General features: G+C 45.3%; 1 protein-coding gene across 6 annotated transcripts in view; it reads right to left on the reverse strand.

The window, feature by feature from the left end:
- FANCA (FA complementation group A) overlaps positions 1 to 24,055 on the reverse strand; it is a 3,206,914-nt gene that overhangs the window by 1,499,851 nt on the left and 1,683,008 nt on the right. The window lies entirely within an intron of this gene.

The following is a 24,055-nucleotide window of genomic DNA, read 5'->3' on the forward strand; positions in this document are numbered from 1 at the left end:
CCCTATGGCAGCACTATCATCATGCTTAACAAAGCATTCCAGGGCAGCGTTTGCCCTGTCACCACGCCATGTAAATTCTGGGAAGTAAGCCAGGGGGTGTGGAGCTGACCTCTGACCTACGCGCAGTGGTCTTGCTTCCAGTACTGTGAGAAAAACGATTACCAAAACTTTAAGTATGCAGTACCTGTGTGACTTGGTGCTTGAAAGATTGAGATGCCTACCCACTGGCCCTTATACAGATACTGTCCACAACTATGTGAGGAGCTAGAGGCATTAAGGCTTGAGGTCACTGCCCTTAAACAAGAAAACTATTTCATGACGTATAACTGGGACCCAAGGAAGGTGTATGAATTTTGCAATCACTGAAAAATAGAAATCTATCCCGATCAGCCCATTTTGCACATGACAAGGCCAGGGGAGTTGCTAGGTCTGGAAAAGACCCGGGGCTAAGCTGATGTCAGAAAGGTTGGGGTTGGGGGCTAGCTAGTCTTTTGGCTGTAGCTCCTGAGATTCTATCTGGGGCTACAACCAAAAGATCAGGGGCTATAACCCCCTTAGCCCCCCCCCAGCAACGCCCCTGGACAAGGCCAAGATTGAGGATATCCTAAGCAATCTTACTGGAAGAGTGCGCTGGCCTGGGTGGCACCATACATTTCAGCCAACAGTCCTCTATTGAATAACCTTGCAACATTCCGAAAAAGGCTTTTTCAAAGTTCTGAATTGCCAAATTTGGTTTCGAAGGCACACAACCAGCTTGTAGGCTGCCCGGGAGGATAGCTCAGGGGCAACGTGTGTGTCTTGGAAGCAAGACAATGCATAGCAACACAGGTTCGAATCCCGGCATGCATTTAGAAACTAGTCTCCGGTATTAAGCGCATTACAAAAGAACAATTATAATAATAATTATTATAATAAAATAAGGACCTCAGGAGCTGATTTTGGACTTCAGTAATTTCCAACAGCTAGCATCCGGAGGTAGCACAAAGTATTTTGATTTGCCACGGATTAAGGAAAGAGTACAAGGATGGGTTGGTCCATGTCTCTGAACCAGCTGAACACCAATCTCTGATTGATCAAGTAATCAAGATTAGCCACTGCTTGGCTGAAATACGGGGTGAAGAAACGGCAGGGGCTGTCTCTACCATTTTCTAACTCTATCCTTGAGGTTACAAACGCCCAGACGGAAGGAACCGTAGCAGAACCTATGCAGCTCAGGCAGTTTGTAGACTATCTAAAGACAGGAAGGGTAGATGACTCTTTATTGTGGGAGGTCGGACCCATTTTTGGGTTCATGCCCACTGCGCCTACTCCCCTCCTTCCCCCCAAAGACATTGAGAAATTAATGGGCTTGTTGACAGAAGGGAAGAAAACAGCACACTTCCCAAAACCAGGCTATTGCCTATGCCTGCTGCTTGTATTCTGGTCTGGTAATTGCTATGTGGTACTAACCAATCGCCCATTACTGCTATAGCCCTATTGGATTCTGGGGCTTTGGGTAATAACATTGATCAAGCATTTGCGCAAAATGATGGGACACCCCTGGAAAACAGAGCGACTCAGACACAAGAAGAAGTCATCAATGGTACGTCTTTATCCTTTGGCCCGATTAGACAGCAATTCATTCCAGAGAAATTGACCATAGACCAACATATTGAGAATTTCGTTTTTGAGGTCATCTGTACACCAACCTACCCAATGGTGCTGGATGTTCCTTGGCTCGCGTATCATAACCCTGTAGTGAATTGGGGAACTCAAACACTGATCTTTGGGACAGACAAATGCTCTCTCTACACAGCGTTGTCTAGCCTTGCCCTGTGTATCCTCATTGCAATAAGATGCTGTTGGCTGCATGGCCTCACAACTGTGCTCATTGAGAGGTACCAGCAGTGTATCACACCTATTGAAAGGCATACATAGAACCTGAAAACATTCTTCTTCTGCCACATCGGCCCTTTTACTGTAAACTTAACTTGCTTTCGAGTGTAGGAGCAGCTGTAGGGGCTCATGTAGCTCACCATTTTAGTATGCACATGTAGCTTTTTGTTTTTTCATACACATGTTAGCATGGGTTTGAACTGCAATAGGGGATTAGGGGAAGACTCATTTATGCACTTTAAAGTCACTGCGGTATATGTATTGTTCACATTACCTATCCGCCATCCAAATGACTAACTTTTCCTGGTATGACTGCACGCTATGTAACAAATATACGTAACAAAACGGCTTGTAGCTGACATCGTGAATATATAACACATATTAGCATGCTCAAGTCAACTACTCAGCCAAATGTACTTGAAACAGCCTATCTTCCTATTTAACCTGCAGATTGTTCCAGCTCAGTGCCTTTCGCTAATTGTACACTGAAATTTTGATATAGCCTATCACGTAATATTGTTGCTGCTTGACCTAGCCCAGTGCCTTTGCCAAATGTACCTGGAAACAGCCTATCGTCCTATTTAACCTGCTGATTGTTCCAGCTCAGTGCCCTTCGCTAATTGTATTTTGAAACAGCCTATCACGTAGTAGACTGCTGCTTGATCCAGCCCATTGTCACTTGCTTAACGTATATCCAGACATAGCCCGACTCTTACCAGCGCACCTGCCTGAACTAGCCTTATACTGACACAGTACTCTCCACGGTATATTCCATGCTTTCATGTATACTACGCTCCACTACCATACCATACTCGGCACATTACTCATCTTTATCACCATTCTGCTCTACGCCATGATGGAACCATTCAACCATCTCAAACAACATCACCATGATTAACATCCACAGACCCAACTTTCCCACTCACTGCACTGCTCCCTCACTCTTGCACACTCCCAATTGCCACTCCAGGCTCCTCAGACTTAGATCACACACTAACACCAGCCCTACTCATGTAATCCTTAGAAACTTCAGACTAGGAACTCACACCTCTGGCAGATTCAACTCTCACCACTCAAACGTGCACTACCCTATCCTCAATAGTATGCCACCACCTAACTCTAAGACCAGACTCTACTATAGGAAACCTCAGAAATCCACACCCAAAGTTGCCAAACGATCTTGACTAAACAAAATTAACCCTGCCCCACAATATAAATGTGCCCTGCTTAATGTCCACTCTCTTACCGCCCATGCCACTGAAGTCAACTTATCTTAAGTCATGACCTAGATATACTGTCCATCAGAGAAACATGGCTACACAACGCATCTGGCCCAACCATCGCGCTAGCCCTACCCTCAGGTTATTCTATCCTCAGACAGAATAGACTCACTAAAATAGGAGGAGGGGTTGCCCTGATTTTCAAAGAGGCACTACCCTTTAGGCCGATACCCCACACCTGGGAGGGTAATGCAGACATACTATCAGCCAAACTATCGCTATCTCCCAAAAACATCATAAACATGCACATCATCTACAGGCCACCACGTCTCCCGGCTGACTTCCAAGGACACATCACCCACTTACTTAGTGAAAATATTAAAAAAAACACTAAAACCCTACTCCTAGGCCACATCAACCTAGGTTTCAGTGACCCTCTTGACAAAGCCGCCACTGCACTTACCAAAGACTTGACAGATCTGGGCTTCACCCAGAAAATCACAACCCCCACCCACACCAAAGGCTGTACCCTTGATTGTGTGGGTGACCACAATTGTGGCTCCACCATCACCTCTAACACGGCTTACCCCTGGACAGACTACAACTGCAAACAATTCACCATCCTCACAGCTCCAAGTACCAAAATCACCACACCTGCTCCTGCTACCCAAGCAAGAAGTGCAAAAAAGCTGACAGCAGATAACCTCTGCCCCTATCTCGACACCTCGTGCCTAGCACCTCCTTTCTCGTAAGACCCAAAAGTCCTAGCTGATATATTCAAGGACACAACCTCTCAAGCAGTCAACACCATTGCCCCACTAGAAGATAAAGAAAAAAAGTCTTTCCACTCAAACTCCTGGTTCACGGTCGAGCTCGAAAACGTACGTAACAACAAACGCCAGGCGCTAAAAAATTGGCAGGGCAACCCCTGGGACACAGCCAAAGAAAGCTTCAAACTATCGCTAAAAAGTACAAAGATGCCATTTTTATTGCTAAATCTGAAGCCTATAATAGACAAATATCCAAAGCTAACTCCCAATCCAGAGAACTCTTCACTATCTTTAATGAACTCACAGACCCTCCGATATGCATGGACGAAATTATTAAATATAAAGCATGGTGCAACAGCATACAAGCTGCTATGCTAAACAAAATAGACATGCTACAAAACAAAATTCTAAACCACTACAAAACCCTTCTGAACCAGAACAAAAGTCAGACAGCACGGACTCTGCCCAACAGCAAACCTATCAACTTCCCCAAATTCGCATTTAAAGACATCTCTGAAGCAGAAGTCATAGACATTCTTAAACACCTCAAACCATCGCAATGTAAGGGCGATGTATGCCCCCCAAGATTATTAAGGATTGTGCCGAGCCTCTTTCCCCTCTCCTTAACGCCTTCATCAACTCTTCATTTAAATCAGACATTGTCCCTGACAGCCTTAAGGAGGCCTGGGTACGCCCCCTTTTAAAAATGGCTACACTAGACCCATCCCAGCCGAACAACTACAGTCCCATTACAACAGTGCTGTTCCTGCTCAAAGTACTAGACAAAGCCGCTCACAACCAGATCCAACTTTATCTAGAAACCACCTCCAACCTCGGAAAAAGGCAGTCAGGATTTTGCAAAGGGCACAGAACTGAAACCGCTCTGTTAGACCTAAAAAATCAAATAACACAAATCCTAGACAGCAGCAAGCCCGTCGTCCTCCTCCTCCTAGACCTATCGGCGGCGTTCAATCTCGTGGATCACCAAACCCTCACCACACACCTCACGCATGATGCACACTTCTCAGTGCAAGCAGCTACCTGGATCACTTCCTTCATAGAAGGTAGAGCGATGAAAGTCATTTCTAACGCAGCAAATGCAGCTCCCACCATTATTCCCTATGGCGTCCCTCAGGGATCTTGTACTGCCCCCACGCTATACAATCTCTTCACTAAGCCTTTTTTTGATAAACTGGATACACTTGGGATCGCATACACAAACTATGCTGACAGCACCCAAGTGCTCCTTCCTCTAACCGGTTCATACATTCAAGATGCCACAACCCTTAGGCAAATCTATGCCACTATACAAGCCTGGATGGCCACTAATGGCCTCTGCCTCAAGGGGGACAAGACAGATTCTTATTCTTGGCCAAAAATCCACTCTGACCAAACTAGACTGTCTCTACACCAACTTCAATATCGACAACTGCATCATTCCGGTGCTATCCTCTGTTAAGACACTAGGTGTCCATATAGATGCTACACTGTCCATGAACAAGCAAGTCAGGGCTATTGTCATTGCCTCTGCTCTAAGCACCAAACTCATCAACGCCATCAAACCCTTCTTAACAAAGGACAACTGTCTCTCTATAGCTAGAGCTACCGGGCAAAACTTCATTATTGTAATGCACTACTTGCTAGTACCTCTACGAAAAACAAACAAGACTCCAAATCACTCAAAATAACTCACTTAGAGCAGCCCTTAGCATACCAAAAAGAGATCATATCTCCCAAGCAAGAAAATCTGTTCACTGGCTCCCAGTCAAAGACCGCATTACATTCAAAATTCTTACCACCACACACAAATGCATCAACCGCACTGCACCTTCTTATCTCTAAGACACCCTATCTAGATCCACCTCTACCAGGCTACAAGAACATGCTACACCAATCAACTCACCATTCCGTGCGTCTACAGAGCTAAAGCTGGAGGAATAGGTTTTGCATATCTAGCCCCCAAGTTATGGAATGCGTTCCCCTCAGCACTCAGAGCAGAAACTTCTCTCCCTGCATTTTGTAAAAATCTGAAAACTGCTCTCTTTAATTAACCTCTCTCTATTGGCTGCGCTACAAACTAACTGTTGTACTATGAGCACATTATGTTTGCCTGTTCTGCTATCTATGTAACTTTGTTGCGACCTCTGTTTCAGCTATCTATGTAACTAAGTTGTCACCACTCATTGTAACAGCGCCACGATGCTCTCGAGCCGTTGCGCGCTATACAAATCCGAATAAATAAGTAAATGGACTCAAGAGTATGAGACTCATGCAGATTATCAAAATGCCCAAGGTACATGATTGAAAATGCACAGAGCACATGTTTAAAAATTGCCTATTATTTCATGATGATATTTCAATTGACTGAGTTGCACTTAACCTAATACTAATATACATTAACATACTAATCCAATCCCAGTAACAGGCAACTGAATCCCTTTTGGAATAATGCATGAGCTTTAAAAAAAAAATGGGAATTAAAGAGTGCAGGCTGAATTTGCGCTGTGTGGTAAGTCACGAAAGACAAGCCATTGTATGAAACAGGAAGGAATGTTTCATTTCAGAAATGCAGGTAGCACAATGAGGAAAACACACAGAGGAAATCGGGTGATGTGGGTGGATCTAGCCATGGGGAGGGATTTCCTTGATTGACAGAGGGATCTATTAAAAAGGTCTTGGAGTGGGAGTAGCAGATCAGAGATATCTTCGGGCGCCGGGAGACAGAGGTGGCATGGAGCTGGCAGTCAAGCAGAACCCAGTGCTAGGGCCGTTTGATGTTGCTGCAGTCCTGAATGACCGACCCTGGGTGGAACAGGCAAGGAGGCGGAGGAAGATTTCCGTGGGGTATTTCTATAGTGGTAAGACTGATTTCAGAATATTACCCAATGTTTTTTTTTACCAGTGTCACTAACAGTAACAAATTACTGGACTTGATACACTCTGGGTGGATGGCTTATGCCTCCTCATTGTGGTATTTTATGTCCAATACCACACTATGCCCTTGTGGCTGAGTTTCAAAAATCGTAAAGCAGGCACATTGAAATACTGCATATTCATTGACTCTAGCTCTAGCTAGGCAATGCAGAGCAGTTACTTCACTTGGAAATATGTTTTATCGCGCATCTCTTTGTACAGATCAGCTCAGGAGGATACCACATGGGGCAACTTGCTCGCCTTGGAAGCAAGATGACACTGAGCAACACAGGTTCTATCCCGGGTCCGTACTTAGAAACCTCTGGGTATTAAGCACATAATAAATAACCTTTCATATCATATTGTTTGTTTATGTTTTGTTTATTTATCTGGTAATGCGCTCCAAACCCTTGGGTAGCTGGGTGCAACAGGATAAGTATACTTAAAGCTTGGTTACAACAAATACAGTGAGTACAACACACAATACATGATCAACCTTAGTTGCCACATACGGGTTACAGTGATGCAGTGGTGCTATAGGTCACAAAATCGTGATAACATAGTCATTGGGGCATGGCGACTTAGTTACAGTAGAGACAGAATTGCAGTAAAGCCAAGGCACGGTTTTACCACATGACAGTTCCATGAAACAGGGGTACTACAGGGGTACTAATGTTAGTTTGAACAGTTTTCAGTAGAAAGGAGATCAGGTATCCATATGCCGGGGAGGTCAGTATTGGTATTGGAGTCCAGTGTTACTGATCGTTAGTTCTCAGCCAGTTGAGCATATTAGGTCTACATTTTGGCTAGGTTGTTCAGTTCTCAGGGCTAGTGGGAGTGCATTCCATAGTGTAGCTGCTTTGACCGGTAAGCTGGCCCGCCTGCTTTGGTTCGCTTGAATCTAGGAATCTCTAGAAGGTGGGCATTGGTTGATCTGGTTGGACGTGTTGAGGTTTTCCGGTTTATTCTTTCTGTGAGGTATGGGGCTGCTATGTTATTCAAGCACTTGGAGGTAAGTGGTAAGTGATACTGTTTAAAGGTGAATCCTGTCATTTATTTTTAGCCAGTGGAGAGTTTTCCTGAATTTTGTTGGGAATGTTCAGAGCTGCTCTCAGGGCGTTATTTTGTAGCCTTTGAATTGTATCTAAGATGTATTTGTTAGCACCTAAGTATAAGGCGTTGTAGTAGCCTAATTTAGACATTATTAGTGCATTAGCAAGAATGATACAGCTAGTTTCGGAGAGAAAAGGTCTACAGGCTCTGATAAGTTTGCAGGTATAGGCTGTTGCAGATGTAAGGGAGTTGACTTGTTTCTTAAGTGTTAGGGTAGAGTCGAGGTAAAAAAATTAATGTTTTTACCTCGGGCATCACCTTAATTGTGTTACCGTCAATGCTGAAAGTGGCGTAGCTGGAGCTAAATTGTTTTAGGTTTGCCTCTGAGCCTAGGATCAGTATCCCGTTTTTTTCGTCATTCAGGCACAGACCGTCGGATGCCATCCATGCCTGAATGAGGAGGTATATCTTGTTTACCCAGGCCGAGTCCTCGACAAAGTTGCCCGAAAGGGGGATGAGAATCTGGGTGTCATCTGCATAATTAGTGTAGGTGACACCCAATCTGTCCAATTTGTCAAAGAAGGGCTTGGTAAAGATGTTATACATGGTAGATGAGACACAGGATCCCTGGGGAACACAACAGGAGATTTGGATAGAGTCTGCAGAGGCTGAAGGGGAAAAGACTCATTGTGCGGTTGGCTAGAAAGGACTGGACCCAGGTTATAGCATCACTTGAGAAATGGGCAGCCGACTCAAGGTGTTTGCATAAGACTGCGTGATCCACCAAGTCGAAGGCCGCTGATAGTTCAAGGAGTATCATCATAGCAGTTTTCCCAATGTCCTTCAGCGATCGATTTGGGTCTTAAGGTCAATTATGCCGTTTCCGTACCGTGTTGGGGACGAAAGCCAGATTGACGGGATCCTAGTAGGTGGTTTTCTTCAAGGTAATCCTGAATTTGAAGGTAAGCTACTCTATCAATAATTTTGAGGAGGAAGGGGACTGTGGTAATCGGTCTGCAATTAGTGGGGATGGAGGGATCTAAGGTCTGTTTTTTCAGCAGTGGTAGAACCCATGATTCTTTAAGGTTATTTGGCAAGGCATTTGACTTGATGGAGGCGTTAATAAGCTTGGTGATGAATGGTGCTAGGTCTCTAGCTGCATCCTTTATAATTTGTGCCGGGCAGTTGTCTCCCTGGCAGTTCGATGGCTTCAGGGAGAGTATAATTTTCTCAGTCTCTAGAATGGAGATTTTGGTGAATCTGAAAGGTGTAGTAGATCTGTGGGTAGTGGAAGGAGAGGTAGGTTGCGGCTCTGTTGGGAGCAGCAAGGCCTTTTTTTGGTTATTTTAAGTTGAAGGGATGTGATTTTATTTGACAGGGCATTTTGGATGTCGGTGCACCATTGCTTGTCTTTAGGTACATTGTCTGTGGGTGGGATGGGGGCTTCCATTTCCCAGAGGATAGTGAATAGTTCCTTGGTATTGGAGTTGGCCTTTGAAATTCTATCGTTGAATGTGTTTGTTTTGGTGAAAATGATTTCTTTTTTATACATGTTGGCGAACCTAGTTAGCTTGGCTTTGTTCTCATCCGTGGGAGAGTGACGCCAGGTGGCTTGGAGCTTTCTTTTTTGGAGTCTAAGTTATTTAAGCTGCGGTATGAACCAAGCATTGAGGTGTGATTTCTTTCTACTTTTGCAAAGTTTAACCGGCGCGATGGTGTCAAGGGCTTTGGTCATGGCATTGTTGAAGACCTCCACTAGGAGTTAGGGGTTTAATTGGGGGGGAGGAGGTGAGGTAGTAGTTTTTCTGCTGTGATATATTTTTTACTTCTAGTAGGAAGTGGGGGTGCCATAGGAATGGCTTTAGTGCTCTGAAGTTCTAAGGTGGTGGAGTAGTGGTCCGTCCAGGATTGAGGGGCCATATTGGTAATTGATATATTACAGTTCAGATCTGCCACCCAGTCGAGGGTTCTTCCTTTGATATGGATGGGGGTAAGAACTTTTTGTGTAATACCATGATTTGTCAATATGGATTCTACTGATTGGGCATGTTTATCTTCAGGGTCATTGAAGCCCAGGTTGAAGTCTCCCATCAATAAGATCTGTGAAGAGTCTTTTAGGTTATTGGCCAGGAGGCTGGATAAGTCCTCCTCGAAGGTTCCCAATGGGCCTTGGGGTCTGTATACCAGATAAATGGTTAATGTCCGATTGCTAGTTACGGGTAGTTTGGCTGAGAGTGCTTCGCATGATTGGTATGATGGTGGAGAGGTAAGTCTGATGGAAAGTTTTGATTTGTAGATGATGGCTAGACCTCCTACTCTGGCATTCGGTCTATCTGCTCTAAGTATTTGGTAGCTATCCGAGATAGCTAGCATGAGGGCAGGGCCTGCTGCATCATGAAGCCAGGTTTCGGTTATCGCGAGAATGTCCAGAATCCCATTAGTTAAGGCATCTGCAATATCCGTGGCATGTGCCACGAGGGATCTAGCGTTGATAAGGGCTCCAGACATGGTTGTGGTGCTACATGGTTTTTGTGGGGGAAGAGTGTTTCACCTTAGGATGGTTGGTTCTCGTATGGGTTTTTGTAGAGGGGGCATGCATGGAATTGGTATTTTTGTGCCTAATCTTCTGCTCTTGTCCAGGCACTGGTGCACAAACTCGAACGGTAGACTTAGGGTTAGGGTCAGTGTTTTGTGTGAAGTTGTTGTTAGTCTTGGGCTCATAGAGGCAGGGCAGTCTTGATCTTAATCTATTATTTCTATTCTGGATGGGATATGGTGCGGTTTGATAAGGGCCATGATAGAGTAGAGGCAGCGTAAGAAGAGGAGGCGCTGGTTCAGCTGGGACTTACTTGTGTTCATAGTTGCGTCAGATATGATTAGGTGGAGCTTTGTGCAGCTATGTCCTGCAGAAGTAGGGTAGTTCAACCTAGCTAAGGTCCTGTGAGTTATATGCTAGAAACACATTTTATAGGGCCCTGTAATAATAGGCTAGTTCAACATTAGTGGGGCAGTTTGTAGGCTAGTCAGATCTGTAGGGGGCAATATACACATAGGCTGTTGTAATATAAAGGGGCAGTTTAAAGAATAGGCTGATCCAGCAATAATTGGGTATTACATACTTAAGTTGAGACCCTATAGACAGGGTAACTCACAAAATAGGCTAATCCTTCTATGAGCAGGCAGTCCATATATAGGCTAGTCAGAGGTATATGGGGCATCTTACAAAGTGGGATAATCCAGTAATAATAAGGTAGTGCACTTGCACACTTAGGCTGAAGCAATATAAGTATGGCAATTCATGTAATAGGCTAATCCAAAGTGTGCAATACAGTCCGGTGGAAGACTAAGCCAACAATGAGCAGGTGGTACACATTTAGGTAGAAACCATATAAATGGGAAATTCGCAAAAATAGGCTAATCTAGTATATACGGTGTTTGGCAAATAGGCAGCATATAAATGTCATGCCACTCAAGGAGTCAATGCTGATAATGCTAGCGCCTAGTCTGGTCCAACATGTGCGCAGCCGTTCACACGAGTAAGCATATTATAGCATATGTAGGGTAGTACAAGGTATGCATAGGAAAGGCTAGTGTACATTTACAGTAGATTGAGACATGTTATTTGCAATGGTTGCTGATGGTGACATACAACACGTGTTGCTGTCGATGTTGGCGGCAATGCAGGATGACTTGGTGAGATGAAATGTCTTAATAGTGTTTGCAGCGTTCTTGACTCAAAAGCTGTAGTGCTCGCTTGTGGAGCGGTCAATAATGCGGGTTGGTAATCAGTCAGATAAGTTTGAAGTGCAGGCAGTGCGAGTGTGAGTATTTCAGCAGAGTAGCCCCTGCCGCCCCGAGGCGAACAAAGGCAAACAGGACCCTTTGCTGTGGCCCTTCGCCGGAAGGGCTGGTGCCGGCTCCTTCCGCCTGCCGGCCGGGAGGCAAAGGAATAAGCGTGGTCATTGCTAGGTAGCATTGCTGGATGCTAGTGAGGCCCGGGAGGCGGCCATTTTCCAGCGATTTTGGTCACAAATTCAAATATCATATTGAATAAAATAACTGACTGCAGCAAAAATGCACCAGCACTACAAGTGACTTTGAAATGTGTTATTTTTATCCTAACAGATAAATATGCAATTTACACGCAGTAAGTTATGCCTACATCGTGTCTCACAGTGCAAATGGATTGGAAACAGTCTCTGTAATAAGCTATGCCCAGTCTTTTGAAAATGTGGAACTTGGCAAGAAATGCACTTTTGCGAAAAAGAAAACAAACACATCAATGGCATTCACATAAATGCAGGATTACCTGCACATTTCAAAATAGACAGTATCTGGTATGAAATGATCTATTTATCTGAGTAATTTAAGACAGTCAGTCCAGCAATTCCTCACTTCGACTATTTACCCAGATGTGTTGGCAGTATTTCTGACTCAGCTTGGCATGGAAATCTTCCTCAGCCTCCTCGCCTGTTCCACCCAGGATCGGTCATTCAGATAAGGACTGCAGCATCATCAAACAGCCCCTAGCACTGCATTCCGCCTACCTACCAGCTCCCTTTCACCTCTGTCTCCAAGCACCCAAAGATATCAGTGATCTGCAACTCCCACTCCAAGCCCTTTTAATAGATCCCTCTGTCAATCAAGGAAACACCTGCCCATGGCTAGATCAATCCACATCACCCGATTTCCTCTGTGTGTTTTCCTCATTGTGCTAACTGCATTTCTGAAATGAAACATTTCTTCTTGCGCTTCCTGTTTCATACAATGGCTTGTCTTTAGTGACTTACCACACACGCAAATTCAGCCTGAACGCTTTAATTCCCAATTTTTTAAAAGCATCATGCATTTTTCCAAATCTGTCTTTAGCCCATTTCCACAGACTAATTTGCACTAAATGTCATTAAGGGATTCTGTTACCTGTTACTGCGATTGGATTAGTATGTTAATGTATATTAGTATTAGGTCAAATGCAACTCAGTCAATTGAAATATCCTGAAATAATATGCAATTTTTAAACATGTGCTCTGTGCATTTTCAAGAATGTACCTTGTGCATTTTCATAATTCTGCCTGATATTCATACGCTTGAGTTCATAAATGAGTCTTCCCCTGATCCCCCATTGCAGTTCAAACCCATGCTAACACGTGTATGCTAAAACGATGAGCTACATGTGCATACTAAAATGATGAGCTACATGTGCATACAGAGCCCCTACAGCTATTCCTACTGAAGAAACATCTCCATAGACTGATTTACTCCTTGTCCCTGCACCAGCACGTTGAATTACAATGATATCTTGATGACAGCCTGGCTAAAGGATACATTGCACTGACTGGATCACCAGCAGGAGAATCCTTGTTCTACAGCATCCAAAAAGGAGGTCTGGGAGCCCTTCAACCGAGAACAAACACTGCCAAATAACATGTTCTCTGGGAAGGTGCCCACTCGGGAGGGTCTACAACCACGTTTTAGCTCACTGTACCTTTCACAGAGGAGAAATATCAATGTGCAAATCAATCTGGTCCCAGCCACTTGGGCAGTCTAGCACTGAAATGCTAGGCAACTCTCCTCTGAACAAGAGTACCAATAGCAACCCCAGACAAGTGTTTCGGCCTATTTGGGCCTCATCAATGAGGTAAAGCTGTGCCCTCTAAGTACAGTGAGCAAGGGGTCCATGACTGGATTACCATGGGTAACTTAGTTCTAAAGCATGTTTCATTTGTAAACTGTTAAGGTTTAAACTACATCACACAGAAGGATCAGTACCCATTGCCCTTGATTTGAGTCATTATGGAGTCCCTATACAAACACCAAACTGTTTATCAAACTAGGTTTGCGCGGTGCATACCACCGTAATCAAATCAAACTGATCATACTATTCAAAGATGCCATTCAAAACATCTCTGGGGCATTACAAACAATGTGTGATGCCCTTTGCTCTATGTAACGCCCCTGCAATCTTCCAAATAGTCATGGACTACATCTTCTCTTATTTAATAGGTTCAGGGGTATTGGTCTATCTAGATGATATCCTCAACTTTGCCCCCCTCAACCCCTCCCTACAAGAACATCAAAACCATCTAGGTAAAGTATTGGATCAAAATCATGTATTTGCTGAACAGGAGAGGTGTGTTTTCCACCAACCCTGTGTTGAATTCCTTGGATACATAGCCAGTGACACCGGCATCCAAAAGGATTCTCTTAAGGTATAAGCCATATTGGAGTGGGAAAGCCTGCTGAAAGTATAATCTCTGCAACAGTTTCTGGATTTTGCCAATTATTAGTAGAACTTTATAGCTGATTTTGCACACTTGACTGAACATCACCTGCCTTTTTCAGGGCAACCAAGTTTTGCATTGGGACAAGCAGGTGGAAGAAGCTTTTCAGATCCTGAAAGACTCCTTCATGAATGTGGCAATTTTATGACACCCAGATGACACATTGCCTTTCATCACTGAAGCAGACGCAGCTGATCGTGCCATAGGCACTGTCTTGCTGCAAGAAGATTCAATCACCTCAGTTTAACAACCCATCATCTACTGGTCATGCAAACCGACCTACAGTGAGATAAACTTCTATGCAGTCATTCAAAAGGAGCGTTTGAACAATGGAGAAATCATATACAATGCGGATGGCATCCAGTAACGGATTGTAAGTATCACTGCAATTTTCACCATTTCCAAACACTGCAATGCCAAAACAGTTTACAAGCCCAATGGGCGTTCTTTTTTGCACAATATGACATCCTCCTGACCTTCATTCCTAGCACCTCAAATCTGCACATGTGCGCATTATCGTGTTCTCAGACTCCTAACACCTGACCCATATAGGGATCAAGCAGGAACACTCTTGATCCCAGCCAAGCATTTTTGGGCGACTGTTCAATCATACCTAGAACTGGTCTGGCACACTATCGCAAAGGATCCTTTGTTGCCTCGACTATCTCAGTACCCCAAGATCAAGCTCAGTGACTGGCTGTTCTACTTCAGTAGGCTGTACATTCCCCCCAACTGACCATTGTCGCCTAATCCTCTCTGGACTCCATGACTCCTGTATTGCCATTCATCGAGGGGTGAAAGCCACAATTGATTTAATCTCTCACCAATTTTGATGACCTGGTCTGACTGAACAAGTTGTTTCTTGCATTGCCCCTTGCCCTATGTGCCCAAATCAAGATTTCAAGACAAAGACCAGTGGGACTCCTGCTCTATACAGAGTGCCCCCCATACCTGTGGCACACCAGCGCCACTGATTTTATTATTGAACAACCTTGTTCTGATGAAATGTCCTGCACTATGGTCGTGGTGGATTGACTCCTAAGCTAGCTTATTTCCCACCATTAATGGCATTACCTAAAGCTATTCAAATGGGCCAAGTCTTTTTCCACGACATATAAATATTGCATGGTGTGACAAATCCAGGGCGTTTGTCCCTTCTGCCCAAGGGGGAACAGCCCTCTTTGGAACTAGGGAGGTGAGCATGCTATGCAACACCCTCGTGTAGGGGTCAGGGCAAGCAGGATTCCACTGGGAGTGACCCCACGTCTGGGCACAGGGAATGCCCCAAATACAGCAAAATCCCCCTCCTCTTTCCTAGATCTTGTTTGTAGGATACATGGGCACTAAGCAAATCATCCAGCTTGTAGTGATTTGCAAAATCAGCGGGTGGCTGCTATAAACCTGAAAATGGGCAAAAAATAAACTACCATTTCACTCTGGGCTGCTGAATGAATGCAGCTGAGTGTTTAACTCTTCCCTGCGCTGCGAGAGCGGCATCCAAGGTGTCAGATTAGAGATCCTGCTGTTCCACTACGATAAACAACGTTGAGTGGCCAGTGACCTACAAAGACTACCTCGTAATCGACATTCCGGAAACTAAGACGAAGGGGAACCATAGGAAGACCATCATGGACTCGTTTGGACCGAAGTGTTCCGAGAAACATCCCCCTCGTGAGTCAAAGGGTACTGTAATGGAGGCATAGTATTACAAGTATGATGCTGACACAATAGGTACAATTTGTAAAACATTTATTGAAGTTTCTGGGGTTGGAAAAACTCCTATTTTGCCCTATAACTAATATGGGAGTAATCTGGACCATCAAACAATAAATAAAACAGTCCTAGTGGAGTCCCGTCAACTCAAAATAGCCTATGCTGACAAAACATAATGCCTGCCCTATCTCTTGTACAAAAAGTGTATAAAGGAGAAATGTATGTAAAGAAACAAGAGTACAATAGCACTTTTTAAATTCAGGGTTAAAAAGAATAAATGTAGCTCAATCAGATCTCCTCCCCATATTAGACCACACGCAGTAAGGCAGTCCTTGTAGGCAGGATGACACACTCCGGTTCGGGTTTTCAACACAATAAACAATTCCAAAACGTGGATGGAGGCCCATCTGGCGTTCCATGTTAAAGTCTCTCGTTCCAGACTTCCAAATAATGTTTCAACAAAAGGTTCACATAGGCCCCCCTCTGTCGGGCTCAGACCTCTTCAGAACAAAGTTCAACAGAACTTGCAAGGGGGCTCCCTTTCCAAAACGTATTACACTTCAGGGCTCCCTCAGTCAGGCTCAGAATGCTTTTGGATGTCAAAGACTTTCGAATGTGCGTGGCTTTCTTTACAGACCTCCGCAGGATCACTTCGACTAAAAATTCATGGTTCAACTTTCACTCTCCCCTTCTCTAGGAGTTCATTTTTGCTTACTTCGCTTTTGCAGTTTATTCACTTTATCCTTACAAACTATGCACCTTTCACTGAGACTTTCGAGGGTGCTACATCCTTTCGCCTCACTACTGCGTTACTCAGTATCTCTGATTTACTTCAAAGTACATTTACAGGTCTGCCTTTCTTCAAGTCTCATCCACACGCATGCAGCCTTCACTTGCGATATAATGTTGACACTTCAAACTTTCTTTAACACACACCAGTCTCTCGGGTCGCTTGCCAACTCACCGGCTGTGTGCATTCGTTTCTTGGTTTTACTATTTCCAATTCACGAGCCAAGGTTAGTACCACAGGCTTGGCCTCACCTCCCCAACTCTGCCGTTCACCTGGGAGGATCCCTGTCGTCCTTGAAACACAATGCAGCCTTCTGATGTGGGATCTGGCCTTCTCCACGTGTCTTTCGTGGTCTGTCGGAGGCAGTGACCTCCAGTAGGAAACTCTTGGGGTTTTCAACCCCCTTCCCTCGTCCCTTGGTCCGTTGCTCTGCTCCAGTAGGTTTGCCTTGGCCGCAGAGGTTTTGCTCGTACTCCTGTTCCGCCTTGCTCACTGTGTGTCTATAGGTTTTGCCTTTTATGCATGTGAGGAGAGCTAACTGGTATCAGGTGTATGCACTTAAAGTCAAGTGCCTGACTTTGCCTGACCCGATTAATGGGACATGTCCAGTACGATGTATGAGAGTTAGTCTTATTACTCTCAGTCAACCTCTTCCTCGGCTCGGCTCAGTGTTTGTGTAAAAAGGAGGACGAGGGGGGTTGGGACCTCAGAGAATCCTAAAAAATAGGATGGGTTAGATGAACAAAAAAGGGTGGGAATACGGCATTTCATCATCGGCTGCCTCACCCCCATTCCCCGAAGACCCCTCACCCAGGTGATCCTCCCGCACTGGTCCACCCCCAGGAACTGGATCCAAAAGCGATGGCCGTGTCCCGGCCACCTGGATGACAAGCTCCCAAGGACTAGCGGGTGAGACACTCTTTGGTTTCTCACAGTACCCTGCAGACCAATGCCCCTCACACGCAGGAGCTGGAGGATGAAGTGTTGGCAGCGAATGCTGCGGTGCGCACTTCTATCGAGTAGATAATTGATGAGGTAAAGATAGACGTGAACCTCTTGCGACATGATGTGCGGTCGCTATCCTCTCGAAGTGGCGGACAGTGAGGAGCAGATCTCGACTACGAAAGCCGATACAGAGATGCTGAAGGTCACGGTGGAAGAGCTGGTGGCCAGAAACAAGGTCCTGGAACAACATGCCATCAATGCGGAGGGCAGGCCCCGCCACAATAATGTCTGCATACTGGGACTCGGGGAGGGGGAGGAGGGATCTGACCCTATGTCGTATATTGAGAACCTACTGCTACAGGAAATTGGTCTTGGACAACTATTGCAGGTCTTTACTGTCGAGAAGGCATATAGATTGCTGGCCCACTGCTCGCCCCCGGACGCACGTCCTCGCTCCATTATTGCATCGATCCTTAATTTCCAGGACCAAGAGACGATCCGTAAGTTCTTTAGAGAAGGGGGCGCAATCAAACAAGGGTCATCATTACTTGCTATCTATCCGGACTCTAGCCCTTTGGTGCAAAACAAGAGGTATATATTTGTCCCAACTTAGCTGGGTATATCAACATGTCCTTGAGCCCCAAATTGCAAAGCTCAACGTGATTTATAAAGGCAGATCCTTATTCTTTGAACACCCTAGTGAAGAATGTGGCATGTTATCGGGACCCGAGAAGAGAACGGGTGATCCTAACACTGTCTGATTGTACTCCGCAGACTGCTGTACTCCGCAGACTGGCACATGACTTGCCCAGCGGTGGGACCTTTACTGAATTCATGTGTGCATGGTGATGTATGGTTGTGCTTACACAATGTTTCGGGAGCTGGATATGAGATCTGATCTGAAAATGGTACTGTGATAGAGAACCTGTAACAGCGGACAGGTTATCGGAAAGTGATAAAGAACAGAACGGTACAAAGGGGCAGACCTCACACATCACAGCAGGCGGAATGATTGCTACAGTAACGACACAGACTACAACTCCCAGAATGCCTCAACAGATGCATTCTCTATATAAAAGCCAGCAACGGGGAAAAGAAAACAGGGAAAGGCGAGAATCCACATTTCCTTATATGAATGGACTCTCCCAGTTAAGGGTTAAAACTAACGCTGATTCCGCGTGTATGGAGCAGGAAGGAGGGAAATTAGCATCAGCTGTACTGCTCCCAGATGCAGCACCTGGGATTAATTGCTGGTGGAGGAGGAGGGTCACACGGGTTTAAAGCTGCACTAAACGCCTCAACGTGTGTCTCATTTTTCAGGAGTGGAAGGTCGACGGCCGGCGTGGATTCCGAGTGGGAAGAGACCAGCTCACAACACCGGTAGGCTTATTAGAGGAAGAAGGGAACTCCGCAGGACAAACCCTTATCGAGACGGCAGGCAACACAGTGCGCGGAGCAGAGCGCAGTCATCACGAGAGGGACTGTTCACAAGGTGATACAAATACTGGAGTTTTGAGTGAGTTTGTTTACTTCAAGGACGGCAAGAATACTGGAGGAACTTTACATGCCAGATCGCAATCAAAGGCTAGATCTCTCTCTACCGCGGGTGCTCAGAAGAGCATGTGAAGGAAACCGTTCAACACGGCACGAACGAAGGTACTAACGGAGGACTTTAACCCGTGAGGTCACGGTATAAACTGAGGGGGGGGAAAGTTGAAATATTTAAATGGCCGTGACGAACTGCCGGTTTAAACATACCGATCCATTGTATTCCTTCATGGTATGATATAGTTTTCTTGGAGGTAAACCTGAACCTATGATTACGGACACATTCGGAAAAAGGAATTCTGAAAAGCCTGGTTGGCACTTTAATTTTGAATTGAGACTTTGTGCAGAACCCCCCCCTTTTTGCAACTTGAAGTGCTATAAAAATAAATATCATTTGTCAAAATCCTCTGGTGTCTCCGGCTCACTACTTAACAGGTACGCTCGGATATGACACGAGCAGCACGCAACTCTGGGGAGGATGTGCCACTGGGGAAGCCCATCATAGTGGCCTCCCCTATACCCGCATACCTCAAGAGCATTCCTTTTCTTGTTGAGCCACCTGTTTCTACTGTTAGGATTTGTTCTTGTTCAAGTATATCGTTGATGGCTTTGGGCAATGTTATGGAGAGGATGACTGAATGTGGGCACTCGATGTGGCTGTGGGTGAGGCATGACAAAGGCGTGGGTATAGGGGCGAAATTGGGTGTGCCACCTCAGCAGTGCGGGCGGCAACCAGGTGCTACCTATTCATGTGTTGGTGGCGGTGGGGATGGGAATGGGATCTTTGTTTCCTGAGAGAGGTCTACGCTTAAGATTATATCATGGAACGTCCAGGGCATGTCCTCATATCTGAGGCGATTTCAGATTGTTTCCTATTTACGAAGTAGACCAATTTCCATAGCCCTACTACAAGAAACACACTTATTGGGAGAGGAGCTCCCAAAACTCGTTTCCAAATGGGGTGGTGTGGGGTGTAGGATATGGTTCACCATACTCAAAATACGCTAGGGGTGTTCTGGTGTGGTTTGCCGTGTCTTTACCTTTCAAGCTGACCAAGGTGGAAACCGATGATCAAGGCAGATTAATAATTGCACAGGGCTTCATTGAACATAGAGAGGTCTGCATAGTGAACTCACATGCCCCAAACCATGATGTCTTCTACTACCTTTGCTCTCTATACAAGAGGCCATCACATCTCAGGGGCCTCTTCTGGATATAGGGGGTGATTTTAATTGCACACTAAATCCTGCACTAGACAGATCATATCGCAGATACACCCAACCCTCACCTGCAGCCAAGACCCTGTGTGCCATACTGCAGGACCTCTATTTAGTTGATATTTGGCAAACTCTCAACAGGGATAGTCGAAGTTACTACTATTACTCTGCACCACACAAGGTCCATACTAGCATCGATTACCAATTTACGGGGAAGGAATGTTTGATTGAGCTTGTGAGTGCTATATATGCAGGAAGGACCATCTCTGATCATTCTCCACTAATCGTTAATTGGGACATCCTGTGCTCGACTGCCCCAGTCCAAACCTGGCGTATGTCTGTGAATGCCCTCTCTGATGATGTGTTCCAGGGTCACTTGGCAGATGTGCTGCAGCAATACTTGGATATTAACAAAGGCAGTGTGGATAGTTGGAGCACGGCCTGGGAGGCCCTTAAGGTTGTGATACGAGGCGAAGCGATTGCCAAGGTGGGGGGCATTAGGAAAACTTTAACCTCCGAATTGGGTAGACTGGAGAATAGCATAGAGGAGATTGAGGGGACGGACAGTGCAGAGGGTCCAAATGAAGAGGTCCTCCTGCACCAGCGTATAACATCCACTGAAACTTGGGAACGACTATGGAAATTCGATTATGGTACATAAACTTGCAGAATGCATGGAGAGGGGGATAAAACTGGTTGAAAGTTAGTGTGGCTGTTTAGGAATGAGAAGCCAATTCATGCAATTACTGAAATTCTCGATGAATTTGCTGAAACCTGGAAGTCTCAGTATATACTAAATACCTAATTAATGGCCGACTATAGGGGTCTTTATGGTGTGAGTGAGGTGGTGGACAAAACAGAGTTTCAATATACACTGGTGCATATCAATCTGCCTAAGATCACTGCAGAACAATCCGCAGCTCTGCAAGCGCCACTATAATTGAGGATGGGCTGCATAGTGTTATAATGTCACTGCAATCTGGTAGGACTCTGGGCAGGGATGGACTACCATCTGAGTTTTATAAAGCCTATAGCGTCCTCTAGGTGCCAGTAATCCTTCGCGTATTCAAGGAGGCTTATGAGGCGGGTCCCCTGCCCGATAATGTGTGTGAACTAGTGGTTTTTAAGCCTGGGAAGCCACACTACCTGTGTGACTCATATAGGCCGTTGTCGATGCTAAACTAAGACATTAAGATTCTAGCTGCAGTATTGGCTGGTCAACTAAAGCACGTCATTGGGTCTATAATACATTGTGACCAGACTGGTTTTGTCCCAAATAGGAGTACATCATTGAATCTGCATAGGCTCCAGTATGTCATTGACAAGCCCCATATGCACACAACACTCCCTATGATGTGGTTTCATTGGATGCCATTAAAGCTTTCGATTCTGTTTAAAGGCAGTGGATGTATGCTGAAATGGATGGCTTTGGGGCTGGTGATGGGTTCAACTGATTGATTTATTCTGCACGGTAGCTAGAGTGCGTACTGGTAAACATGTATCCAGGGCAGGAATGTACGTAGATCTACTAGGCAGGGCTGCTGTGGCCAATGTTATACATACTGGCGCTGGAGCTGCTTGCAGTATTTCTACGCTCTGAGTTTTCGGATGCCAGGATATTGATTGACAGGATGCGCCATTTGATCTCACTGTATGCTGATGACTGTCTTTTATATATGCATGACCCTGCACATAACCTTCCTATGGTGCTGGAGGCGTTCGATAATTTTGCAAAGTTCACTGGCATCTCCTTTAGGAACGAAAAGTCCTGTATCTTCCAGCTTGCTGGGCTCAGTACATGTAGTCTAGCAGGCCTCCGAGATATGGGATCCGGTGGGAAATGCAGTCATTTCAATATTTGGGGGTCAACATCTGGCACCGGGCTAGCCATATGCATGAGGATAACACAGCGAGCGCTGTACAAGGGATCTTGGCATCCATGAACCTTTCGAGGTTGATGGATGCCACTGATGGGGAGGGTTGTTCTAGTAAAAATGGCGGTATTGACTGGCCTAGTGTATTTCTTTGCAAATGTTATGTTCCTTATCCCTCGCTCGTTTTTTAAAACCCTAGACTCCCTTAGTGCAATTCTATGCCTCTTCCCGCCCCAAAGAAATCCATTTATATCTACGTGAGGTTGCGGTATGAGGACGGTGAGGTCCAACTGCTGTGGCTTGACCTGTACAACTTGGCAACCCAGGCACAATACTTAGTTAAATGGTTGGCGGACGATGCAACACTGCATACCTCGCTGATGTGAGGTGCTGTGATGACGGTCATTCTTAAGTAGCCATCAACAATCCACAGAGCCTCCTTACCAAATAGGCCATACATGTTGGACGTGAGAAAGATGATTTAGCACAGGGTGACAAAGGTCTTGGGTTTAAGATACACATATTCCCCAAATATTCTGCTATCTGCGAGCCTATGCCGGGACAAGTGTGACTTTCTCTTGTTTCGGAGATGGGCTAGGCCTTGCCACCTGGGGGGACACCTTTAAAGATGAGATGTTTAGGGATTTTTCAGAAGTGGTGGATGAGTATGGGATAAGCAAGGGACATTTCTTGGGGTACATCAGGCTTACTAATTTTGCCAAGGTGCAGTGGCCCATATGGCTGGAGGAACCCAAGAGTGATGAGGTACTGTCCACATTGTACAGTTTGGATGATGGATGGAAACCTGTAACACAAATATATCAGATCCTGCTTGCGGGTGTGTGTCCGAGTTACAAGTATCGGAGGTATGTGGTATGCAGACTTGCACTGTGTGCTAGAGGATAGGCAGTGGGATGTGGCATTATTGTTTTCAAAAAAGGTTTCTAGGAATACACGATTCCGTCTGCTGCAGTTGAATATCCTGTATAGGATATACATGACTCCACACAAGGTTGCATATTTTAATAAACAGACGCCCGCCCCCCCGGATTCCCATGGTGTGGAGGTGAGCCTGCAGATTTCCTTCATATGTTCTGGCTGTGCCCAAAGGTGCACTCCTTCTGGCTCCAAATCCAACACACACTGGAGGCGGTGGGTATATGCAAATACAAGTGGACTCCTAGCGAATGCCTACTGGGTGTTTAACTACCCCCGCCCAGATAAATCTAAGCATGTAGTTAAAGTTATGGACCTGGCCTGCATTCTCGCCAAACGCAGAATTGCCACGTCCTGAAGGCTGTGTGCAGGCCATTGCTACACTGTGTGGTGGCGAGATTGGTTGAGGTGGTTCACGGCAGAGACAGTGAAATGGTGCAAGGCCTTGAATAGTGGGATTAATGAGCCCACTGCGAACCTGGAGGCTTGGAAAGCTCTCCTGCAAGTGATATTGTCCCGCTGTGACGCTAAACCAGCTTGAGCGATCAACGATACATGTACACCTGTCTTTGATGTCTTAATCAGCAAATCAGCGTATATGTCTTGTGTACGTGCTTTGCTGAATCCCCCCCAATGTGTGACTCAGATATCTCTGCCCATTATGCCATTTGTTTTTCGTGCCTATTGTCAAGGACTACGATTTTCTGATGCCTAAATTGTTGCCCTGTTAATTGCCCAGTCGATTGGCTTTTTCATTGTGTTTATGTTGATCTTGCTTCTTTTGTTCCCCTTCACAAAATCCCAATAAAAAGATTTTAAAATAAATTAATTTTTCCTTTCTTACACCTGCAACAATGGTGCTTTACTGTCTGAAGGTGTTAACACATTCTAGTTGCCATAGTCCCTTACTGTACATCCCC

The sequence above is a fragment of the Ambystoma mexicanum genome, chromosome 2p, assembly GCF_040938575.1.
Source record: "Ambystoma mexicanum isolate Mex_15411 chromosome 2p, UKY_AmexF1_1, whole genome shotgun sequence".
Taxonomy (NCBI): Eukaryota; Metazoa; Chordata; class Amphibia; order Caudata; family Ambystomatidae; genus Ambystoma; species Ambystoma mexicanum.